The sequence below is a fragment of the Podarcis cretensis genome, assembly GCF_951804945.1.
Source record: "Podarcis cretensis genome assembly, chromosome: 15".
Classification (NCBI taxonomy): domain Eukaryota; kingdom Metazoa; phylum Chordata; class Lepidosauria; order Squamata; family Lacertidae; genus Podarcis; species Podarcis cretensis.
Window position 1 is genome coordinate 34,120,891 of NC_137185.1, and position 22,803 is coordinate 34,143,693.

Sequence of the window (22,803 nt, forward strand, 5' to 3'; positions counted from 1 at the left end):
TTATTCTTTTGAAGGAAGCCAGTGACCCAGCAAACCCCGTCAACACAAATCGTTATTAATTGCATCAAGAAAACTCACCTTTAGCTCCTTATACACGCAAATATATTTTGCAGCTTCTCGTTGCAGGCAGGGAAAGGCTGTACTTTTGGCCTTCCAGAAATAGTTCACCCTTGCCAGCTGGTTGAGGGTGATGGCAGTTGTGGTTCCACAACATCTCAAAGGCTCACAGGTTCCCACTCCGTGTCTTAACAGCAGCTCATCACATGACACTTTCTCCGCAAATTAGTACTCTTTCAGAAAAGGCTTGAGCATATTGTAAAGGGATCATTTGCTGGGCCAGGTGTTTTTAGCCAAGCAGGTTTGGTCAGAGAGCACAATGTCCCATGATAAACTCTTCAGGGATCACCTGCCAATGGTGGCATGGCCAAAAGGCTGGCGTGGCCACACTTACAGACACACACAAGTGAGGGAATTGCACGTCTACATGCACACAATTCCCCCCCCCCCAATGCTTACAGGCTCACACTAGGCTCTCTTTCTCTCTCACACACAAAGACCCCCTCACATACTAACTCAGGAAGCCAGTGTGGTGTAGTGGTTAAGAGCGGTGGACTCGTAATCTGGTGAACTGGGTTCGATTCCCTGCTCCTCCACATGCAGCTGCTGGGCGACCTTGGGCCAGTCACACTTCTCTGAAGTCTCTCAGCCTCACTCACCTCACAGAGTGTTTGTTGTGAGGGAGGAAGGGAAAGGAGATTGTTAACCGCTTTGAGACTCCTTCGGGTAGTGATAAAGCGGGATATCAAATCCAAATGCTTCTTCTTCGTCTCATGCGCCATTTTCCTCATTCTCTCTCTCTCTCTCTCTCTCTCTCTCTCTCTCTCTCTTTCTGGCACACATGCAACAAAGTATAATCATAAACTGGCAAAGTATTTACTAGTCAAACTTTTGCAGAACGTTTAGGGTACTCACCAATGTTAGCCATACTAAGAGTAGACCCATTGAAATCAACGGGCCTAGATAACGTCAGTCTATTGATTTCATTTGGTTTGTTCTGAGTAAGTTGGGCGATTACTTCTAGAGGACCATGAATCCATCTTTGTGATAGTTGAGGTTTGTTGTCTCTTGTCACCCTTTTTTACTTTACTCTACTTAAAAAAAAAAAGACCCCCCCCCAAAAAAACCCACTGCTGCTGAAGCAATAATATCTAATGAGGTGAGCGCTGTTATCTTCTTGCTGCCAACTGCCTCGCAGTGGTGGGAGGTATTTAGCTGACCCGAGAAGAAGTCAAGGGTGGCTAATGGTCCATTAAGAAGCATTTTCAAATTAGGATTATAATCCATCTCAACATTAAAAAAAGAAGCAGAAGCAGAAATGTTTCAAGTTATCTGGTTCCTTAATTGCATCTTCGAAAAAAGAAAGAAAGAAATTGGCAGGAAATTAACATGAGCAAATGGCTCTGAATTTGACCAATTGTGCTGCTCTCTGCTTTAAACCACAGAGCTAGAATAATGAGAGATCGAGTCCCTTCCCCTTCAAAATATGAAAACAGCCAGTGTATTATTATTCTTTGCTAATGGATGCAGACTTGGAGCTATTTACATGGTGTAAGCCATTTTAAAATGAGCCCGCAAAACATAACCGCTTTCTAAGTTTGAAATTTTCTACATAATTCAGTACATAATTCTTACTTCATAATTTTATTCAAACAGGGCCTAATCCACTGTTCTCCATCTGCTAGTTGCAAGGGCTCTTGCGCTAGCAGACAGGTTAGTTTGAGGCCTCAGCTGCACTAAAATTTAGAGCAGTATCAAAACACTTTAAACAGTCATGGCTTCTTCAAAAGAATCCTGGGAGCTGTCATCTGTTAAGGGTGCTAAGAGTTGTTAGGTAAAGGTAAAGGGACCCCTGACCATTAGGTCCAGTCGTGGACGACTCTGGGGTTGCAGTGCTCATCTCGCTTTATTGGCCAAGGGAGCCGGCATACAGCTTCCAGGTCATGTGGCCAGCATGACTAAGCTGCTTCTGGCGAACCAGAGCAGCGCATGGAAACGCCGTTTACCTTCCCACTGGAGCGGTACCTGTTTATCTACTTGCACTTTGACGTGCTTTCGAACTGCTAGGTTGGCAGGAGCAGGGACCGAGCAACGGGAACTCACCCCGTCACAGGGATTCGAACCACCGACCTTCCGATTGGCAAGCCCTAGGCTCAGTGGTTACAGTTCAAATCCCCATGACGGGGTGAGCTCCCGCTGCTCGGTCCCAGCTCCTGCCCACCTAGCAGTTCGAAAGCACTAAAACAAGGGGGTTTATTCACCAGTAGGTGGAGCCTGTTGATGCTAATCCAACTATAGGCTCTACCCTGATGTCACCGAGGGTCGTGCCATGGCCTCCCGCCAAGCAGGCTTCGGACAGAATACATGACCGCCAGATTCCTTTAACGGAATACCCAAAAATTGAAGGCATAGGCGATGGCCACACCTAGCTCTTCAACAGACCACAACACTTTATTCCAATGCCTAACCTACCCACCAATACCACGAAAGTTGTGACGATTGCTACGAGGTAGGCGAAAAAACCAAAAAGCCTAATGCCAAATGGAAAAATTCCTACCAGGCCCCCTGGGCAACCAGGGCGACCAACCTAAGGTCCATAGCAAGGCCAAGGAACTAAGACCCTGAGCTTGAAGGGAGTAGAGGGTGGGTGACTCGCGACGAGACGACGGAGAGGAGAATGAGGCCAAGGAGGGGCTGGCGCCACAGCACATAGGCTGCTGAACACGCCCCCTCAGAGGCACCTGGTTGGGTGCCTGCCGATGGGCGTGGGCGCCAGCCAGGTGAGTGGGGGAGGCAGGGGGCTACCACCCCCTGCTAGGGGCGGAGCTCGGGCTCCCGCCCAAAACCACTCCCCTCTCTTCCAGGGAGGAGAGTCTTTTCAGAGTAGTTTAACAATCAGTCCTTTCCCTCAGGAAACTCTGAGAAACTGCAGCTCTGAGAGGATATAAGGTCTCTTCTACACAGAATACCTGTTGTGCTCTGTATCTGGTCTTCCTACTGCTAAACTCTTCTGCACAGAACCCCTGTCCCTTTTGCATCTGGTCCACCTATTGCTGCAACTCCAGATCATGATTTTTAAAAAAGTTGTTCCAGAGTAGAGTTGCAAGTTTTTTGTTTTTGTTTTAACTGGCCTTTTCTCCATAGGCCAATAACAGCAGGCTGATGCGTCGACAGGAGCAGGTGCTTACATTTAGCTCTGTGTAATGAAAAGCTTCATTCACTGATGTCTGCAGAGCAAACTGCTTTGATGTCTTTACAAGTAGGAACTGCAACAAAATATTGCAGCACTGAGTGATCTGGTTTAGGGTGCCAGCCAGCCATGCCCCTTTCCAGAGTGCTCCATTCCACCCTTTCGCATTTCCATCCTGCCTCCAGTGCTACTTTCCCCCCCAAAAGGGTTTTGTTTTGTACTTTTACAAACTTTGGGGGTTCCGTCTTGTTCCTGGATGGTTTGATTTTGGCTGCATAGGGAACAGAAATCCCAGGACTGAATCTGCTACTTGCATGCAACCATCACCATCACCATCAAAACGTCTGTTTTTCTATTGTGCAAAAACTATGGAGGCTTAACAAAATCAAAATACAAAACTAAGTTTTAAAACAACAACACTACAGCCACAGAAATGGCATTGCAATGATAAATGCAATATATAAAAGCAGCTATAGTAAATGTACAGGCAATAGCAACTAGCTGGGAACTAAGGCTGCAATGCTACATACAATTACTTGTGAGTAGGACTTATTAAACACAGTGGGATTTGCTTAGGGCTGTGTTGTAAGGTGCCCATTAAATACAGAAGAAGGAGCCAGGTATCTTGGCAACGCTGTCCTAGTGCGGTTTTATTGCGACCTTCTTTTCGTTAATATCAAGACCAGGGGAAACTGAAATAATATTTTAGGAAGCAGTTAAATGTCCATCATGCTCACTGAAGAGCCCTGCTGCTCTAAGAGAGATGTTTGCTTTTCAGGAGAGCTGGTTGTTTTTGGAGAAGAGAGTCATGAAAGAGCTGAGATGACTTTGCAGAGTTTCCCTTGTGCCTATTGGCAGGGAGAGGGAATTTTAACAGCCAATTTGTCAGAGCATGTAGAGTGGAAGGGTGGGTGGGTGGGGGACAGGAATGTATCTTTAGAAAGCGTTTTAAGAACAGGATTTTTAAAAAAATGCATGGCAGACAGGATGAAGAATAGAACTGGCACAAATCATGGCAGACCTATGTGCTGCTTTGTGCCGTGGTGTTCACACACATGGATTTTTCGGCACTAGGAACAAGATGCAGCCTTAGGTGCCACTCAGGGACTTTGTTTGATTCTCAGGGTTTAAGGGTACCAACCATTCCTCTGGGATGCTATAATTAGGGGCTGAAGGATGCCAATTCACAGCCCACTTCCCTCATCAGTTTCCCTTTAGTCACTCAATTCAACATCACACTGATTTGGGAGAACTTTTTGGGTAGTTCTAGAATATTACTTTTTTAAAAAATCACACTTCTGCAAAATTTTGAGCACCCGGAACTGTGTTGATACCTTTTGTTTTTCTGTCCCGTTTTGGTTCCATTGCTATTTGCAAGGAAGCATCAAGATTTCCTTTAGAGGGAATGAGAGGGGCATTATTTAGCAGTGACAGCTGGAATGCAAAATAGTTTTATTTCCAGTGTAGCTCAGTGGTTGAGTTTCCATGCAGGAGGTCCCTGCGTCAATTCCTGGCATTTCCAGGTAGGGCTGGGAGAGATCCCTGTCTGAAATGCAAGACAGCAGCTGCCAGTCAGTGTAGACAGCTCTGAGCTAGATGGACCCATGGTCTGACTTGGTACAAGGCAGCATCTGATGCAAGTCTCCCTAGGCATGTAGTAAGTTAGTTATACAAAACTCTTGTTTTGTTTTGGTGGTGGTAAGAGCAACAATAACAGTAATTTGCCACTAGCCCAAAGTTTTGCAACATGGTACTCCTGGTTCATAAAGGTAAAGGGACCCCTGAACATTAGGTCCAGTCGCGGACGACTCTGGGGTTGTGGCGCTCCTCTCGCTTTATTGGCCGAGGGAGCTGGCGTACAGCTTCCGGGTCATGTGGCCAGCATGACTAAGCCGCTTCTGGCGAACCAGAGCAGCGCCCAGAAACGCCGTTTACCTTCCCGCTGGAGTGGTACCTATTTATCTACTTGCACTGGTGTGCTTTTGAACTGCTAGTTTGGCAGGAGCAGGGACCGAGCAATGGGAGCTCACCCTGTTGTGGGGATTCGAACCGCCAACCTTCTGATCGGCAAGTCCTAAGCTCTGTGGTTTAACCCACAGCATCACCTGCATCCTACTCCTGGTTCATACCAGACACTGCGAGACAGGACACTGGTCATGCAGGAAACACAAGGAGTGGAATCTAGCTGGAAGAAAGATACAGTTGCTTGTGTTTTCCCCGCAGCTCCGCAAGCATGGCTGAAATTAAATCACCGTATTTTTTTCTCTATAAGACTCACTTTTTCCCTCCTAAAGAAGTAAGGGGAAATGTGTGTGCGTCTTATGGAGCGAATGCAGGCTGCACAGCTATCACAGAAGCCAGAACAGCAAGAGGGATTGCTGCTTTCACTGCACAGCAATCCCTCTTGCTGTTCTGGCTTCTGAGATTCAGAATATTTTTTTTTCTTGTTTTCCTCCTCCAAAAACTAGGTGCATCTTGTGGTCTGGTGCGTCGTATAGAGCGAAAAATACGGTAAATACAAAACTCTTGTTAAAAGGGTAGGAAGGAGAGAGACAAGCAATAAGAATGCCTAGGGATTCCTGGGTCCATATGATGAAGAAGGCTGTTGTACAGTGGTACCTCGGGTTACAGACTTCAGGTTACAGACTCCGCTAACCCAGAAATAGTCCCTCGGGTTAAGAACTTTGCTTCAGGATGAGAACAGAAATCATGTGGTGGCATTGGGAGGCCCCATTAGCTAAAGTGGTACCTCAGGTTAAGAACAGTTTCAGGTTAAGAACGGGCCTCCAGAACGAATTGGCCTAGCTGGGCTGGATGATGAGTGTTGAAGTTCAACAAAATTTGGAGGGCCACAGGTTCCCCACCCCGATTTATCTGGAAGGGCAAAAGCCCCAAAGCACATTGTTTTTCTTCTTCTTCTACTTCCCAAAATATCCCAGCCTATTTCTGTTTCCAAAGAACTGTAATAATATCACGAAAGATTTGAACAGGGCTGTCACTGATTGAAGAATTTTAATTGACTGATCTTCCGCTTTCTGACAGATTGTTAATTAAATTTAAATAAATCTGCATATTTCCAAAAACCTCAGTACTGTGGCCTTTTTAAACAGAGGCAGGGAAGGGAGTGTAAGATAATTGCCAATTTTAACGAACAAAAGCTACCAACAAGTGGTTATGTTATTTTCCCCATTCCCTCTCGCAGCAACTGGAAGAAAGAGAACAGCCTTGGGACTCACTCTCCGGTAAAAATACAGGCGGGGAGGGGGCAACCAGCCAGCATTAAAATCCAGTCTCTCCTAGTCCTGTGTGCCCTTTTCAGAAACCTCAACATGCAGGAATCCTCCGGAATCACAGCAGGCAGTGCTGTGCAGTTTAGTGCACAGAAACCGATAAGTTGGCAACTCTTTAAGCCGCAACATTCCTCCAGAACTGGAGCAAGAAGAACTACCAAGGATTTTCTTCCGGCAAGCCGCACCTGCCGGATTGTGCCCCTTCCTTCCCTCAAAGTAGAGAGATAGAGATGCGCTGTTTTGGGATCCACTGGGAGAGCATCTCTAGACGCCAGCATGCAAAAAAGCTCTGGGAAAAGATCTCTTAGCCGCGGAGGCGGCCGCTTGAAAGGCGAGCGAGTCCGCTAGGGGGAGACAAGCCGGCTGGGAGCGCGAGTGCGCGCGGGTGCGCGCTTCGCCTGTCGAGCACCAGCGCTCGGGGCCGGGCTGGGGGCGGTGCGCGGGCGGCAGGAGGAGGTGTGCCCGTCGAGGGCGGGGCCGGGCTGACGCGCGGCAGGGCCAGGCAGTGAGTATAGGCTGCGCTGTCAGGCCGGTGTCAGTCTGATGAAGATTGGCATGCAGGTAAGCTGTCATTCAGGGAGCCGAGTCGCGGCGCGTCGCAGACTCGCAGGGGCGGGCAAAGCGGGCTCTGCGCTCGCAGCAGCAGCAGCTGCTGCTCCCGCTGCTGTGCTTGCAGCTGGCTGGGCAGCAGGCACCGGCCACGAGCCAGGCTTGCGAGCAGGGGAGGGAAAGGGGGCACGCGGGGGCTTTCCGTGCAGCGCCGTCGGGGAGACGCCCCCCGGTTTCTCTTTTCCTCCCTCCTCCTTCTCCCGAGCCAGGGACTTTGGCTGAGCTCTGAGCCTTTGACGGGCAGGACAACCGAGCAGCCGGCGGGGGCGGGGGTGGGGTGGTAACGGACGGAGGGAGGACGACTTTCGTGGGGGACAAAGCGGGCTTGGTGGGGACGGTGCCGTCGAGGAGGGGAGAGGTGGAAAGGACTCCGTGAGGATGTGTTTGGAGACGGGCGGACGGGCGTCTTTCTGGGTTGCTCTGCAGGTGCGAGGCTCCGTGGAGCAGCGGTGGGGTGTTTGGGGAGAGGCAGGCGCCCAAAGATCTCCCGAAGCTGTCGAAGGCGCAAGAACTGGGTTCGGAGGCGCAAAGGGGACCCTCCAAGGCCGAGTGGAATGTGGGGTGGGGAAAGGGGGGGGAGAGAGAGAGACTGGCATGGGGTTCTAGGGGGCGGAGATAGGAAGGGGTGAGGAGAGGCGCGAGATGCGGAAGGTTTGCGGGGCTGCCTTTTGGAGGCGAGGCTGGCAGAACCGCAAAGTTGAGAGAGGACGGGTCGGGAAAGGAGAGAAGAGGGGTCGAGGAGACTTCTGGAGGCTGTGCGGGGTGCGGTGGCGGGAGACTAATTTGTGGGCGCTTTGAAGGTGATAGGCTTGGGGCGCGGGGAAAGAATGACACCCCCTTTTCGTACTTTTGAGCCGCGAGCGGTGCAGGAGAAGGTTAGGGAAGCCTCGCCGGTAGCGCTTTGGACGGCCCCGAGTGCTGGCAGTGGCGGAGGCGGGCTGCTTCCGAGACGCGTCGTCGTCCAACTTTTGGGATGCACCTCGGCGGGGGCTGCTGCTTCTTCTTCGGAGGCAGAGTCGGAAAGAGCGCCCGGGAAGCTGCCGCTGGCTCGCTGGAGGAGCCGGGAGAACGCAGTTCGAGGTGGCGGTGTTGGGGAGAGAGACCCTCGCTCAGGGCGCCACGAGACTTGGCGGCTGGCGGCCTATCTGGGGGGTTTTGGAGCGTATTTTGGCGGAGCGATTGGGGAGGAGGGGGCTTGTTGCCAGATTCTTCAACGGGGCCTGGCGCTGGGCCGGAGATCCGCTGCTGGGGGGTCCCTGGGCCGAGTTGTGAGCACGGCCTGCTGAAGGGAGATCCTGCCGATTGCGCGACGGGGACGGCCGGGGCTCTCCGGCTAGGGCGCGCGGCTGGCTGGCTGGCTGGCTGGCGAGGGCGCAGGTGGGGAGGAGGCGGGGGACGGCGGCGGCGCTCTGCTGGAGGGGCGCCCGAGGCAGAGGCGGCGACCACCCCCGCCAACCTGGGCGGGGGCCCCGGGGACCGAGGCCGAGCTGGTGGCGCTCGCTCAGGCAGACTTTCTCCGGCTCTCCTTTCCTGCTGGCTCGCTCCGTCTGCCGAGGAGACAAAGGGGTGCGCGTCGCTGTCGCCGCGGGGGGAGAACAGGCTGCGCTCGCTCGCTGGCTCTCTCCCCGCCCGAGCCTTGCACGACGGCAGGCGCCCGGGGACGCGAGTGGGGCCGGGGGAGCAGAGCCCGGCTTTGGGCAGGGTCGCTCGCCTCCCGGGGAAGAAACTCCGGCCAGGCGCTCGCCGGAGAGCAGGGAGAATCGCGCTCCGGGGCTGTTCCGCCTGAGCAACAAAAAGATCCCCCTGTCTGTATGTTGCCGGCTAGGGAGTTCGTTGGCGAGCGGATCTCTTGCGCGAGGCTGCGATCCGGTCCGCGCTGCCGGTGGGAACGAGGAGCCTCGTCGAACTGGGCAACCGAGGAGGGGGTGATGGGGGCGCGGACGCCTTCGCCGGGGCGCTCGCCGACTTGGCAGAGTTTCGAGGCCGATTTCTCAAACGAAGGAGAAACCCTTTCCTAACATCCATCTATTTCTTTAAACGTCGCCAAGCTGTTTTTAAGTCTCATTTCCCCATCCCCCTCCGAAAAAACCCACCGTCAGGAAAGCGGTGGCTCTCTATTTCCCGCACCTAGGGCAGCGCTTCTTAGCAATAAACCCCTTTGAACTAGGTGGGACTTACTTCTGGGTAAACGTGGGCTGGATCGCGCTCCTGCTGCTGCGTTAGACATTATTTCGCTCTCACGATTGGGCTCTAGGCGAGTTGGTTTCGCAGGAAGTTGTTAATAAAAAAATTAAATAAATAAAACTAGTAGCACTGTGATATTATTTTTAAAAAGCAATATAATTTAATAATATTTTTTTGTTGTGATCATGCTGATGCGATGATAAAAATGCAATTATATATGTAGTTATATACAGTGTATATATATATATATATAATATTTCTTGTGATCATCTCCATCTGGAGAGGGTCTTCAGAGAGAGCTCTGGTCCCGGCTTATCTTCTCCCTCCCTTTGACTCGCTGGAGAGGGAACAGGAAGGCGGAGGCCGGCTTGGAAATCTGTGCTGTCGTTTTCTGAGTTGTGCGTCTCTCACCCTCGGCGTGTTTGCCTCGCTCGGTGTTTGTTATGTCTTCGATTCTCTCTGCTGTCTCTCTCTCTCTTTCACGCCGCCCCCCTCCCAAGACAATAGGTCATGCACGCCGGGATCCCGGAGAAATAGCAATAAGTTATGAAATCTCATTGGTGCGTGGTGACCTAAAGAAATCACTTTGTTTGTTTGTTTGAGGCACGATTTAGTAAACTTCCAAGAGGGTCCAGCAGACTAACCATTCCGGTTAACAGCTCCTCTTCCTTTCCTTAGAGAACATGTCTCCGTTTCTGGGATCTGTGGTCCCGATGGGGGCTTGTTGGGCTGGCGCCGTTCATTCTCCCTTTCTCTGTCTGTTTCCACCTTCGTTCCCAGCTTATTTCTCTGGCTGCCTGCGGCTGTTTTTGCCTGCATGTCACCCCCCCCCAAGACCCTTGTCTGCCCCCACCTCCAAAAGGGTCCTAGAGCTGCCTTTGATGAACTCCCAAACCCAGTTGCCTCCCCAATTCAGGAGCAAAAAAGATTGAACAAAAACACTTGCAGCAAAGCTGGTGATGAAATAAAAGGAGTGTATTGCACCATGTTTATCCCCCCGTGGGGCTGAGCAGAAGATCTGCCGGATTGGCTTTTAATAATAACTTAAAAGAAAAAGGAAAAAACACCTAACACCAAAGCTCCCACTTTCTCTCTTTGGCTGGACTCCTCTTCCAGCCTTCACTCACCTGTTCTCCTCCAGTTGTAGCACAAAACAGCTGGAGGGCACCACATTGGGGAAGACTGAGTTAGCTTAAAGGATTTGAAATTGACTTAAGGAGAAGCGGAGTATGGTGGGGAACGTCAAGGCTAAACCAATTGTGCATAAAGGTGATTTTAAACTAAGCTGAGTTTCCTGGTCTTCACCTTGGGATATAATCAGTGTTACACTTGGGGTGCTTCTTTCCAGAGAAGCCCAAGTAGAGTGACTGGAACATACTGATTAAAATCTCCCTTTAGACCATTCTCCTCCTCCTCTCCTGTCTTTCCTTATCTAGGATAGTTCCTTTCCTGCCTTCCAAAGAGCTGTCATTTCTTTAACCTTAGACTTACACATTGAGGTCCTCACGCCTTGAGCTTCACAGCAGCCCTGCAAAGCAGGTTAGGCCAGGGACAGTGACTGGCCCAAGGTCACACAGTTGATTTCTTACAGCTCGGCTGGGATCTGAATCTGGATCTTGCTGCTGCCTAGTCTGGCTCTTCAGCCGCTACAGCACAGTGGTACACTCTTGCTGGCAAGTTGTGCCTTGGTCTTCAAACAAGCCCTATGGAGGAAAACTCCTTGTATTTTGAAGTCTGGTTAGGTTGTGAGAGCCTGAAGATACAGCCCTGCCTGTTATCTGTATTTACCCAGCACTGTCCATGCATACAGCAATCCCCAGAATTACCTGAGGGTGGGTGGGTAGTCCTCAACTCCGGAAATGTGGTTAGGACCTGAACATTTCTCAGCCTTGTTGGTTATTGCATTTATATGCTAACTTTCCTCCAAGGAACACAAGATGGCGTTCTTGTCTCCCTCTCTCCCTATATTACCCCCACGAACAACCCTGTGAGGTAGGTTGGGCTGAGAGTTGGCCCAAGGTCACCCAGTGAGCTTCATGGTCAAGTGGGGATTTTATCCCTGGTCCTACACTCTAACCCAGATGTGAGGATTCTTTGTACCTCCAGATGTTGGTGAACCGCATCTCTCATCTGCCCTAGCCATTTGACATGCTAACTAAAGCTGATGGGCCACCAACATCTAGAGGACCAAAGGTTCCCCCCTCCTGCTCTAACCAATGCACCACATGTTCCCCATGGAAATGAACTGCTGACCATTCTTCCTAATTCCCCCAACTCATCTGTGGAATGAAAGACCAATGGAAACGAATATGGAGGGAAACATGTGGATGGGAAAGAGCTTTTGGGTAGCGGCCTTCTTAAGCTAGAATGGCCTATACTTCTGTGGTAAAAATGGAATGCTTATTATTGCCCTCTAAGGAGCACAAGGGGGTGAACCTAGTTCTCCACTCCATTTCAGTCCATCTACAGCAGGAACGACTTCCACACCAGTGAAACTGGTCAGTTTCATTGCAGACCAGAGTGGAGGGTAGACCAAGTGAAAGAAAGGGTCGGTGTGTGGATGATGCAGATGGACCAGAGTTATAGGGTTAAGGGAGTCACTGTGGACAAGAGAGAGTCTACAAAACAGATGTCGGAGGGCTCAGATATTGTTTGGATAGAATGCATCTTTGGACGAGTGACAACTGCAAGGAGGGTGAAAAGCAGCTGTAAATACACCTTCCTTTGTTTGCTGTACATTTATATTAACCTCATTACAAGCACAGTATTTGTGTCTCTTACGCATGTACATCAACAGCAGGGGAGAGACTTGCAATTACTTCCTTGCAGCATGTTGAAATCTGTTTGTGTCATCCCTCCTTCTAGCTCCGCCTCTCTCCCCCCCCACCGCCCACAACTCAGCTCCTGCCAAAAATGTTAACTATGACAAACCAACCCCACTTCATAGTTGCAGTCAGAATAAACTGAAATAGGAGTAGTTTGTGACTGACATAACTTAGCCTGATTGTAGAGTTATTTTGGAAGGTAGTGTGTGTGTGAGAGTGAGTGAGTGAGCGAGTGAGATATAAACCAACCAGCATAGAATTCAATATTAGATTATAAAGTACAGCTACAAAATAAGGTTGCACGGAGTCCTTGAGTGCTGGGCTTCGTAAGTCTGAAGTGTCTGGCTTCATCCATTTCACCTTTAAATTAGCCTTCATATTTTTAGAAGTTTTTAATAGGGAAAATAAATAAATATCTCAAGTAGAAATCAGACACTCTGGTGTATCCTTTCATCTGGGCCGCTGCCAAAAACAGACCTACAGCCTTGAGCCAATGAGATAGCACCAACACACTCTTGCTCCTTTATTGATCTCTGATACGAAGCTCATGGCACTATCTTGTTCTGAGTGAAGAGTATTGGTCCACCCAGCCTAGTGTTTTGTGCAGCTGACTGGCAGCAGCTCTTCAAAGGTCTTAGGGAGATATCTTGATGCCTCTGATCCTTTCCACTGAAGATGTGAAGAATTGAATCTGGGACCTCTTACGTGGAAATGTAGGCCACTGTTTCAGGGATGTATAAGGTTCATCAACATAAGCTGAACTCTGCTCCCTCCCAGCCCCATTGCTGCCCCATGCCTTTTGCAGTCTGTAGCTACCTTAACAAGACTTAAGCCTGACATAGGAAGAACTCTGCTGCATCAGGCCAAAGGCCCAGTTAGTGCAGTGTTCTGTTCTCACTGCGGGCAGCCAGATGCCACTAGGAAACCAGTGCAACCAGTGGGAGCTGAGTGCAAGAGTGCTCTCTGCATTTGTGATTCCTTGCAGCCAGTAACCACAGGCCGTGGAGGTAGATCCCAGCCACAAGGCACCATGGACTGCATCCCTGAACTTATAGGGCAGTGGAGAAGCTTCTTGTGGCTCACATAGCCCAACCCGTGCAGATCCCAAAGCGTTTCTGTCTGCTCCCGGCTTCCTTTTAATGAGCCTCTGGAATTTAATGGCCTGGAATGAAAATGAGCTCAGTTGCACCTTGGGTAGACGTTGGGTGCTATTCAAGGTCGAAGAAGAAGGAAAGATGAATGTAGGAAAAGTCCTGCTGAATCTGATCAGAGATCTGTCCAGTCCAACAGCCTGTCCCCTGCAATAACCATGCAGGTGTCTGTGGGTACAGTAGTCCTCTCCTGATGCTGTACCCCAGACACTGGCATTCAGAGGCATGTCACCTCTGGTGCCAGTGGCAATACGCAGCCATGATGTCTGGTAGCCATTGCTAAACAAAGTCATTAGATGGTAAAGCTAATCTCCTTTTTTAAATCATCCCAAATTGGTGGCCATCTCTCATTGGATCTCGTGGGGCCAAATCCATAGCTGTCAACTTTTCCCTTTTTTTTACGGGAAATTCCCTTATTCTGAATAGGATTCCTCGCAAAAAAAAGAGGAAAAAGTTGACAGCTATGGCCAAATCGCACATTTTGATCTATGCTGTGTGAAGAAATGCTCCCTTTTGTCTGTCCTAAAATCTATCATTCAGATTCACTGGATGACTTATGAGTAAGGGAGTAAAACTGCTACCTGCTTTCTCTACACTGTGCATATTTCTAAATATATCATCCTTGTTGAATCTACTTTCTTCTCAACTCAAAATCCCCCAATGTTCATCATCTCTTCTCATAGGTGAGTCTCTCCGGCCCCTCGATTAATTCTGCACACCTTTTTCTGTGCCTGAACTTTTGCACACACTTCTGCACACCTTTTTCTGTGCCTGTTGAGCTGTGTTTACAGACAGCTCAACAAAGCAGCTGTTCCTCTCTTAAGAACAGCTAAACTAGAGCCCAGGTAGGGAATTAGTGGCCTTATGGATGTTGTTGGACTACAACTCCCATGAGCCGCAGGCACCATGTCCAGAAGATTTATGAACTGTGGTCCAGCATCTTGATTCCCCCCACATATCTGGATAGGTCCTGTATCCTGCTTCATTCTAGAGAGCCTACATCACACGTGTGAAGCTTTTGCCTGCGTTGTATCTCAAAACGAAAAGCACTGATCATGCATATGTACCAAGAGGGGGAAAAGTAAAACAGTGGAGCTGAAGGACCATGAAATTCAAGGGTAGCATTCTACACAGACCTCACATGTAATCTAAGGGTATGTTCACATTAGTGGCTTAATACACAGCAAGGCAATTACCCGTCTCCAGTGCTTTTGGAGATGCATTTGCATGATGTTTACATTAGAGAGGGGGCAAGATTGTCTTCACCCAGCACACATGCCTTCCCCACCCCTGCAACCCCAACTGCCCAGCCTCTTCCTGAAGTTGCCAACTGCACATGCATGCAGATGTGGCATCGTGGTTAGGGAGTGGGACTAGCTAGGACCTAGGAGATTAGGGGTGAAATCCCCATTTGGCCAAGAATCTCATTGGGTGACCCCTGGTCAATCACTGCATCTCAGCTTGACCTACTTCACAGGGTTGTTGTGAGGATAAAAGGAGGAAAACCATGGGTGCCATCTCAAGTTCCTTGGATGAAAAGGTAGAACACAAATGCAACAAATAAATGAGAGATGAATGAACAAGACGAATACATAAAATGCCGTGGCTGTTAGGGTATGTTCACATAACCACTCCAGTTTTCTAGTCTGATGATGATGATGATGATAATGATGATAATATACCGGTATTATTTATACCTCGCCCATCTGGCTGGGTTTCCCCAGCCACTCTGGGCAGCTTCCAACAGAATATTAAAATACAATAGTCTATTAAATACAATAGTCTGATTGAAGCCGGTTCGAGGAAAAATGCATCAAGCAGCAACATTTGTCAAAAAAATACAGGCACATGGAACCTTATGAAAGGACAATATGCGTGGACTCTCCGTGCCCTTACCACAGCAGAAAGACTGATACTGATGAATTGGGAAAATAAAAAATGTGGCTCCCTTCTCTGATTGGACTGAAGACTTATACAAACTCGCAACATATGAACAACTTGCATATAAATGCAGACTTGCCGTGGACAAATTCAATGATATTTGGAATCCATTCTTACAAACACTGTCATAGGTTAAGATCTGGTGAAGTACCACAACAACTTTGTAAAGTATGAAAAAAGAAAAGAAAATGCAGGATCTCTATGGTTTGTTGCTAGTGGTGTGTGAATGTGGCTTCAAAAACTGGGTGCAGATTAACTGGTACTGTGAACAGACCCGGAGCAGAAACAGCGGTCCACTTACAACTGCAGCTGCCAGTATAATCATCTTAGCTACTCTATAGGAAATAGCCACTAGAGGGGGATGAGAAGCATGGGTTTCATACTTGTTTGTTTTTAATTTTATCTATTTTTATTTTTTAAACTAGAAGCCTCACGTGACTTATGCCAGGTTGAGATGTATGCATTTTCAAGTGTTTTCCCCGCCTCTTTGTGTTCTGCAGCCTACTCTCCTCTCTTCCCATTTATACCATAGCATCGTCCTCTCTGCCCCTCTTGCAACAGCGCTCCTGCCTTCTCTGCATCACACACTCATTCATGCCAACCAGGATGCCACTTTCCTGCGCGCCTGTCTGTCGCCGTGCAGGCTACTGCTCCCGAGGCTTAATACAAATAGGTGCTGCAATAAAATATAGCAATGTGGAATGCTCCTCTTCAGCGTGCCAGCCAGCCAGCCATGCCCTTTCCAGGATATTCCATTCCTCCCCTCTCCGGTTTTCATTTGCCAACTGCTGACAGTCTGTGCCCACCAAGCCTGCTCCATTTTCCTTGGGCTATGCCCTGTCTTATATACACATGCGTGATTTGTTTTCCCCTGTTTGTACTTCTGCAAACTTTCCGATGTATCCACTTGCCCTGCTCAGAGTAGACTCGCTAGAGCCAACTGAGGTTCATTAATTTCAAGGTTCCTCTTCTGTGCAATGAGTTTGTAAGAATGAATAGTGTTTGTTTGTTTTTTATTCACAAATAAAAGCTTTGCAGACTTCTGATTCTAGGCTCAGTTCATAAGGAACACAATTGCATCAGTGCTGCAGAGAGACCTGGCACTTTGCTTCTTGATGCATTCAAAGTTTGTGCTCAAGAACAAGATGCCTGATGTATTTAAGAGGAGGGGACATAAAAGTGAAACTGTGGAAGTTGTTGATCTGTTGGAATCTGAACTTAAAGGGTTTAGATTCCCAGGCTGATCCTACACTCAGAAGCAAGCTCTAGTGGCTTCATAGGTACATTGTTTACAGCCCAAAGCGAGACAGTAGCAAGGAAACCTTTTCGTTTGTTTTTGTCCTGTTGGTTCAACTTCGGCAGTGTGAGTAAGCTGAAGTGGGAAACCTCTGGCCCTTCAGATGCATACCCTCCAACATTCCTCAGATGGAAATAGGGACATTTCTCACTACTTCCCAACTAACCTCCCTCGACACCCCATTTTTGCCCTCCCCAGCAGAGCATTTTTACCGCCACGACACCAAATTTATTTTATTTTATTCTTTGGTAGATTTACAAAAAGAAAAACACACACCATTTAATAAATTTTAGAAAGGGGCAAAATTAGACATGGACACACAAAGCATTGTTGTTGTTTTTTTAAAAAATCAAGACTCCCTCTTTCTTTCTGAACATGGAGGGTGTGCCCCTGTGTACCTCGGAGCTAGCACATAATGTGAGGCAGCAGTAGCCTATCCTCCTTGTCTGTTCTCTGGCAGCTGCTACAACAACAACAACAAAATAATAATTTATTTATACCCTGCCCATCTGGCTGGGTTTCCCCAGCCACTCTGGGTGGCTTCCAACAAAATATATAAAAAACAATAGTCTGTTAAACATTAAAAGCTTCCCTAAACAGGGCTGCCTTCAGATGTCTTCTAAAAGTCAGATAGTTGTTTATTTCCTTGACATCTGATGGGAGGGAGTTCCACAGGGTGAGCGCCACTACTGAGAAGGCCCTCTGCTTGGTTCCCTGTAACCTCACTTCTCGCAATGAGGGAACCGCCAGAAGGCCCTCAGCGCTGGACCTCAGTGTCTGGGCAGAACGATGGGGGTGGAGACGCTCCTTCAGGTATACTGGGCTGAGGCCATTTAGGGCTTTAAAGGTCAGCACCAACACTTTGAATTGTGCTCAGAAACATACTGGGAGCCAATGTAGGTCTTTCAGGAGTGGTGTTATATGGTCTTGGTGGCCGCTTCCAGTCACCAGTCTAGCTGCCACATTCTGGATTAATTGCGGTTTCCAAGTCACCTTCAAAGGTAGCTCCATGTAGAGAACATTGCAGTAGTCCAAGCAGGAGATAACTAGAGCATGCACCACTCTGGCAAGATAGTCTGCGGGCAGGTAGGGTCTCAGCCTGCGTACCAGATGGAGCTGGTAAACAGCTGTCCTGGACACAGAATTGACTTGCGCCTCCATGGACAAGCTGCTGAAAGGAGGAGGCCAGGGGCAGTGGCCATGGAGAAGCAATGAGAGGCCTCTGCCACTGCTGATACCAGCTCATCCTGCTCCCTAAGCTTGGCACTGGTGGCACTGGTGGTGGAAATAGGCATATTCCAGGATCAAATCTTAATTTTTCGTAATTCTGGGACTGTCCCTGGAAATAGGGGTACTTGGAGGGCATACATCTTGCTGGACACAGCTCCTATCATCTCCAACCACTGTGGTTCCCCAGCCCTGGAATAAGCAATGGCTGCCTAGAGCAAGCTGTTTGCAGGAGATGGTCTTTGAGCTGCAACATTGGATAAGTGACCTTTTCTCATTCTAAGGCTGCCTTAGGCCCATCAGTGAAATCGCCCTTGATGACTTGGTGGTAAACGTCTTTCCTGGAGGGGGCCCTGTGTAAGCAATTGCTGATCCTCTCTCCTCTGCCCCCAATTTTCTCAGTGGTGCAGTAAAGTACAGTTGTACCTTGGAAGTCGAACGGAATTCATTCCGGAATGCCGTTTGACTTTCAAAATGTTCAAAAACCAAATCGCGGGTTCTGATTGGCTGTAGGAAGCTCCTGCAGCCAATCAGAAGCCGTGGAAGCCCCTTCGGACGTTTGGGTTCCGAAAGAACGTTCACAAACCGGAGCAATCACTTCCGGGTTTGCGGCGTTCAGGAGCCAAAACGTCTGAGTTCCGGGGCGTTCGGGATCCAAGATACGACTGTACGTTTAGACTTTAGGGCTCAGTGGTCCCTTCTTTGGACTGTAATGTGTATTATTTCAAGTGTAGTAAGTCAGGTGGCGCTGTGGGTTAAAGCCTCAGCGCCTAGGGCTTGCCGATCGAAAGGTCGGCGGTTCGAATCCCTGCGGCGGGGTGCGCTCCCGCTGCTCGGTCCCAGCGCCTGCCAACCTAGCAGTTCGAAAGCACCCCCGGGTGCAAGTAGATAAATAGGGATCGCTTACCAGCGGGAAGGTAAACGGCGTTTCCGTGTGCGGCTCTGGCTCTGGCCAGAGCAGCGATGTCACGCTGGCCACGTGACCCGGAAGTGTCTCCGGACAGTGCTGGCCCCTGGCCTCTTAAGTGAGATGGGCGCACAACCCCAGAGTCTGTCAAGACTGGCCCCTACGGGCAGGGGTACCTTTACCTTTACCTTTACCTAAGTCAGCCCAGCTTCATTTTTCTGAATGAGACCCTTGACCTCTGCCCTAAAGTCCTGCCCTGATGACACCACTGCATTCACTGTGGATACACAGGTACACGGAAGATTTCTGTAAAATTTGCTTATTTTGTCCTGTACATGCTTCTGCTGTTCAGGAACAGCAGGATAAAGGAGGGACAAGAGCTCTTCTGCATAGCCCTTGGCTCTATATGGCAGGAGAGAATTGGATCCAAGTGGCAGCACACAGGGAAGACTTAGAATCGTAAAGTTGGGAGGGACCTTGAGGATCATCTAGTCCAACCCCCTGGAATGTAGGAATATGCAGTTGTCCCATACAGGGATTGAACCTGCAAGCTTGGCATTATCAGCACCATGCTCTAACCAAAAAACCTAAAGAGAGGATGAGATCTAGAGGTCCTCTCCTGCAGAGTGTGAAAATCGCTAGGTATATAAGAGGGTGAGACTCTGTCTTTACGTGCTTTTAAACCAAAATAGGCATTTTGGGACTCTTTGAACTGAAAATTGTGTTGCAGAAATTCAGGAAAAGTGCGAAAACTGAAGGATAATTCCATTATGATCTGGCTGTGATCTGTCCAGGAAGTGTGATTTAGTTCAATTCACCTGAGAATGCAGACTGAACGTCCTCCAGCTGTCCCTACTATGTGCTTGCACAGGTGTGTAAATTTCATGTCACATCCCTGAAATGTATCCTAAACTCTTTTCTCTTAAGGGGTAAAATTTTCAGTCTCCTTCATAGCAGGATAGTAGCAGAAGCTAGAAAATATTGGCTTGACACCTTAAAATGTATGGGTGAGGAGTCGTCTTCTTCTTTTTTAAAAAAGAGAGAGAAAGAAATGTAATTATGCAGGTATCTCTCTCTCTCTCTCTCTCTCTCTCAAATCAGAAGTAAACTTTCTTTGAGGGTGGGAAGAATCAGGGAGCTGCTGCTGACACGTTTTGCAGGTTTCTACAATGAAGCACAATTTATAAATAGTTTTTGCAGAGGCATTAACATAATTACGGCTGTCGGGAGTTCGGCTTCAGCAGAGCTTGCTTGCAAAGGGTTGCCTTGTGGAGATGCCGATGTCTGTCCGTCTCCTCTCTCTCTCTCTCTCTCTCTCTCTCTCTCTCTCTCTCTGTGTGTGTGTGTGTTGTTTGGATTGCAGCAGAGCTGGCTTTCCTCTGTATCTGGTTACACGAAGCTTCCACGAAGGACCTTTATGCTAAGACCTATCTCACTAAAAACATATCCCTCCATGTAACAAGAAACCCAAAACCAAGCAGGATATTTTAAAACTGAAGCAATGAAGATTAGATTAACTCTCCTCCAAACTGGGCTCTTCTGTTATTATTTTTGGCTGGAATGTGGACGAAGGCAGCTGGCTCCAACGAGGGTCAGGAGAGTCAGTTTGGGTTTCAAATGTGGGGTGGGAAAGTGGGGCTTTCTCCCTTTGTTTCTTTTGGGGGAAGAAAGGGGGAAATGACAAGGATGGGTCTTTGTGTTCCTTGCATCAATAACTGGGCACAAAAGGTAAAAAAAAAAGTTAAAGGACCCCTGGACGGTTAAGTCCAGTCAAAGGCGACTCTGGGGTTGCAGCGCTCATCTCGCTTTCAGGCCGAGAGAGCCGGCATTTGTCCACAGACAGCTTTCCGGGTCATGTGGCCAGCAGGACTAAACCGGTTCTGGCGCAACGGGACACTGTGACGGAAACCAGAGTGTACAGAAACACTGTTTACCTTCCTGCCACAGTGGTACCTATTTATCTACTTGCACTGGTGTGCTTTCAAACTGCTAGGTTGACAGGAGCTGGGACAGAGCAACGGGAGCCCACTTAATCGTGGGGATTCGAACTGCGAACCTTCCGACCGGAAAGCCCAAGAGGCTCAGAAGTTTAGACCACAGCGCCACCTGTGTCCCTATAAACCGGGCATAACACACCTTCTGGCTGGGCCTCTTCAAGCTTTCCTGCCAGCAGCGATCCAAGCGGGGCTGGGATCTGCCCATTTCTCACCGTGCCCCAGAGCAATGTCTATGCTCTGCCTCCACTGTCAGAGGCTGTATGCCCCCAAATATCAGTTTCTGGGAACCACAACTATTGTTACACTTAGGTGCTATCATAGAATCAAAGAACTGGAGAATTGGAAGGGACCCCAAGTGTCATCTAGTTTAAATGCAAGAATCCCAACTAAAGCATCCATGACAGCTGGCCATCCAACTTCTGCTTAAAAACCGCCAAAGAAGGAGAGTCCACAACCTCTCGAGGAAGTCCATTCTACTATCTGACAGCTCTTACCATCAGAAAGTTCTTCATGATGTTTAGGCGGAATCTCCTGTCTTGTAACTTGAATCTTCCAGAGCAGGAGAAAACAAGCTTGCTCCATCTTCCATGTGAGATCCTTTTAGACATTTGGTAGTGGCTATCATATCTCCTCTCAGTCTCCTCTTTTCCAGGCTTCCAACTTTCCATAGACATCTGGTTAGCTCCTGGGAGAACGGGAGTAGCTGGGCCATTGATGGTTCAAAAGGCTCTTCTTATATTCCTAACATGGTTTCATTGGAAAACATATTGGAAATTTTGAAGTGGAGGTTTACACAGCCAGCTGGTCTATATGGAGGACCTGAGACCAGTTTCAGTGCTAGTGGGTCCTGTTGTTGGGATCCTGAGCCCTTGGTTGTGACCCTGGCATGGCTCCAGGCCTGATTGGTAGAAGAGAAAATTCTGCATTACAATCTTGTGCAGTAATGCTTTAGCGGGAAAGAGTTCTGACATTGTTACGGCATTTGTACCCTACTTCCCCTCCAAATTGCTCCAGTTGAAGTGTATCCCCTCCCTCCGCCATCCCATTCCATCTTCTCAACAACCCTGTGAGGTAGGTTAGGCTGAGAGGTGGTGACTGGCTCAAGTCAGCTAGTGAACTTAATGGCTGAGTCAGGATTTGAAACTTTATCTCCTAGCTCCTAGCCCAAAACACTAACAGCTCCATCACTCTCACTCACACCTTACTGATACCCAGTGCCTTTTTTTCTTGGAAAAATGGTGTTGGTACTCACCAGGTTCATAGCAATCCACCTACTACTGCCACTGCCCTTTTCACGAGGGGGGGGTCATGGGAACCCCCCCCCAAATGTCTGCCACCCAATGGGCTGACCAGGCAGCCAGGTAGCCACCCGTCCTGTCCTGTCCCTTCATAGCAGGTGGGCCGCACTGCGCCTGTGCTGCTGTCTGACTGCACATGCGCAGGTTTGCGGAGGCTGCATCCCCCTTCCCCCCTGTAAGGTAAAAGGTAAAGGGATCCCTGACCATTAGGTCCAGCCGTGACTGACTCTGGGGTTGCAGCGCTCATCTCACTTTATTGGCCAAGGGAGCCGGCGTACAGCTTCCGGGTCATGTGGCCAGCATGACTAAGCCGCTTCTGGCAAAACAGAGCAGCGCACGGAAATGCCGTTTACCTTCCTGCTGGAGTGGTACCTATTTATCTACTTGTACTTGTGCTTTCGAATTGCTAGGTTGGCAGGAGCTGGGACTGAGCAATGGGAGCTCACCCCGTCGCGGGGATTCGAATCGCCAACCTTCTGATCAGCAAGTCCTAGGCTCTGTGGTTTAACCCACAGCACCACCCACGTCTCTTCCCCCCGTACCCCAGACTTATTGTTTTTGCCTCCTTCCATGCCCCACCCACCACCACTAAAAGGTAAAGGTAAAGGTACCCCTGCCCGTACGGGCCAGTCTTGACAGACTCTGGGGTTGTGCGCCCATCTCACTTAAGAGGCCATGGGCCAGCGCTGTCCGGAGACACTTCCAGGTCACGTGGCCAGCGTGACATCGCTGCTCTGGCGAGCCAGAGCCGCACACGGAAACGCCGTTTACCTTCCCGCTGGTAAGCGGTCCCTATTTATCTACTTGCACTCGGAGGTGCTTTCGAACTG

The 22,803-nt window shown here is 49.1% G+C and overlaps 1 protein-coding gene across 2 annotated transcripts in view; it reads left to right on the forward strand.

Annotated features, from left to right (window-relative positions):
• The first annotated feature begins 6,982 nt into the window (after positions 1 to 6,982).
• The window catches only part of PKNOX2 (PBX/knotted 1 homeobox 2), a 456,599-nt gene continuing 440,778 nt past the window's right edge, over positions 6,983 to 22,803 (forward strand). For both annotated transcript variants that reach the window (XM_079955104.1, XM_079955109.1), the window contains exon 1: positions 6,983 to 7,098. The gene's annotated coding sequence lies outside the window, so the exon portion shown is untranslated. The remainder of the gene's footprint in view (positions 7,099 to 22,803) is intronic.